The sequence below is a fragment of the Limulus polyphemus genome, unplaced genomic scaffold, assembly GCF_000517525.1.
Source record: "Limulus polyphemus unplaced genomic scaffold, Limulus_polyphemus-2.1.2 Scaffold708, whole genome shotgun sequence".
Taxonomy (NCBI): Eukaryota; Metazoa; Arthropoda; class Merostomata; order Xiphosura; family Limulidae; genus Limulus; species Limulus polyphemus.
Genome location: NW_013666318.1, coordinates 415,872 through 418,325, shown reverse-complemented (window position 1 = coordinate 418,325; position 2,454 = coordinate 415,872). Strand labels below are relative to the sequence as shown.

The 2,454-nt window shown below is 28.9% G+C and overlaps 1 protein-coding gene across 8 annotated transcripts in view; it reads left to right on the top strand.

The window, feature by feature from the left end:
• Nucleotides 1–1,932, top strand: part of LOC106460101 (endophilin-A-like) — a 48,042-nt gene extending 46,110 nt beyond the window's left edge. For all 8 annotated transcript variants that reach the window (XM_022386730.1, XM_022386732.1, XM_022386734.1 and 5 more), the window contains one exon: nt 631–1,932. The gene's annotated coding sequence lies outside the window, so the exon portion shown is untranslated. The remainder of the gene's footprint in view (nt 1–630) is intronic.
• The last annotated feature ends 522 nt before the right edge of the window (nt 1,933–2,454 follow it).

Here is a 2,454-nt window from a genome sequence, read left to right as displayed (position 1 = left end):
AGGACTTGTGTCGCTAAAGTTTCGTCGGAACGAATTTACTGGAAAGTTAATTAACAAACGGAGACGTAACAATATAATAAAAAATTTTCATGAGATCTGCTTGCCAACAACTACTATCCGGAAAAAGATGTACTAGATTTTGTATACTTGGAGGGAGAGGACTTTTACCAGTATGTACAAAACTATTTATGTATAAGAAAGGTTAATTCTATGTCGAAAAGTAAGGAGGAGAAGAGAGAAATACACAATGTTTGAGCTATGTAGCCTTTCTTTCTGTTTACTTTTCAGTTTGGAATTAATCTCTACTTGTTTCTTTTGCAGCCTACACACTAATACAACTTTCCACTCTAACCTATTTGTGTATATATTGTACATGTAATTTCCCCATTTTAATTGTTGTTACTATATTACTTAATAGTAGTAATGGTTGTATACTATTTTTTAAAACTTGTTTATTTTTTAATTTGTACTTTGAAATATAATTAATATGCTTCTACAGTAAAAGTTGCATCTCCCCATTAGCTAGCTTGCCCCACTGTTTGTGCACCATTGATCTAGTGTAAAGATTCTGATAGCTTGTTATTGTGTTGCTTACATCATGATTTATTTTTCTCTTTGTACATTTTTTAGGAACTAACAGGGGTGCCACAGGAGGTTGGAGAACTTGCACAGATTGTTATGTAAAAAAAATCTTTAGTCATTTTATTTGCCCTCAGTTTGGCAGTGTTTGTGATGGCCAAAACCTCAGGACCTCAGCAATAAAACTTTTCAAATGGAAAATCATATATTTATTTAGCATAGTAATTCATGGAATTTTTTTAGTTTTCATTCTTTCATCTGACACAGTGGTTGTAGAATTATTTTAGTTTATGTTCTAAAATGGAAAACCTGATGTGACTACAAAAAGAAGTGGCAGCTGCGAGATTTATTAATCAAGATTAAATTTTTTTTGTAAGGGAAAAAGTAGATTTTTTAATTCTTATTTTTTGTTTATATAAAAGTTGTGTGTGGTATGTAGGAGTGCATTAATTTATCCAGATAAAATTGGTTTATCTTGGGAGTACAAAATTTGTTTTATTTATTAATTAAAAACAACCAATGTCTCCAACAGTATCCACAGTTGAATGCAATTCGTTAGAGGTAAAGTTATCTATAACTAGTTTTTTTCTACAGAACATATTAATCGGGTACTAGACCATGTAGTTATGGTGTTTTTAAGATATAGAGGAATAAATTTCTAGTTAGTTATCATATTACTGTTTTTCTTTAATTACAAGCATTTTAAATTATTACAAAAGCTTATAATTTGCTGTTTTGAAGGGGCAAATCTGTAGTTATTACTAATTATTCATGAATATCAGTTCTTTATAGTAATCAGAAAATCTTCAAGATATTTTTAAGTAATTCTAAATGAAATAATCTAACATGTCATAAAAAGTTTCCTTTTTTTGACATGTTTACTGTTGAAGATAAAAAGATTTGAAGCAGGTTATACCAGTTTCTTTAAATACATGAATGTAATGAAATGTGAATTTCTACCATATGCTTACTATCTTTGTCTTTACTAGTAAACAGTGTTGATTCATTTCCACTTAGTTTTTCAACATGTAAGCTTGGCTGACAGACTGGCTTTTTTTTCTGTGTTTTTATAATTGCAAGTAAATTAAAAACAACTGCTGCAATATTTACTTTTTACAAACGTAAGCAAGTTGAGAAAAAAAAATATTCGTTTATTATCAGTTGTATTTTCTTTTAATCTGGGAACAGGCCATGAACCAGTTGGAATGGCATTTGCTGCTGAACTGGTTGTTTTTTCATAATAGAAATTCAACAATAAAAGCTGTTTCAGTACAAAATAGCAAAGTTTTTGTTTTATTTTGTAATTTATTGCAGTGACTATAATAAAAATTAAGTGGTATCAGAAGAGTGAAATATGGCTAATGTGTATTTGGCATAATTTGATGTATTTAAGAAAAAGATTTAGTCAACAATCACATTTGGTCATATATTTAATTTACTTAATTACTTTATTTAATTAACTCATTTACCAAATGTCTTTTTATATTCCTTTTTGTACTTGTTAATTTTTTGTTTTCTACAGGTTATTAAAACTTGATGTTACATTTTATGTTAAAAAAAAAGATATTTTCTACATGAAATGTAATATTTGTTTCAAGTTGTTATAGTCACATGCACATTTTATAAAGAAGTCAAACTTAAAGTTTTATAACTTTAATAGATTGCAAATTACCTTTGTAAAGAAAAGGGGCCAACATTTAGGCTGCTATACTGAGGCCTTCTTCAGGGTCACAGTAGGCACTTGTGTAGTGTCTTATAAGGGTAAGCATGACCTTGTATTAAAGATTTAATCTGTATAGGTTGAGCAGATATTAGTTAGTAGGACTATGATATAATCATATTATATGCAGAGTTTGTCTAGGGTGGTTTTCCACA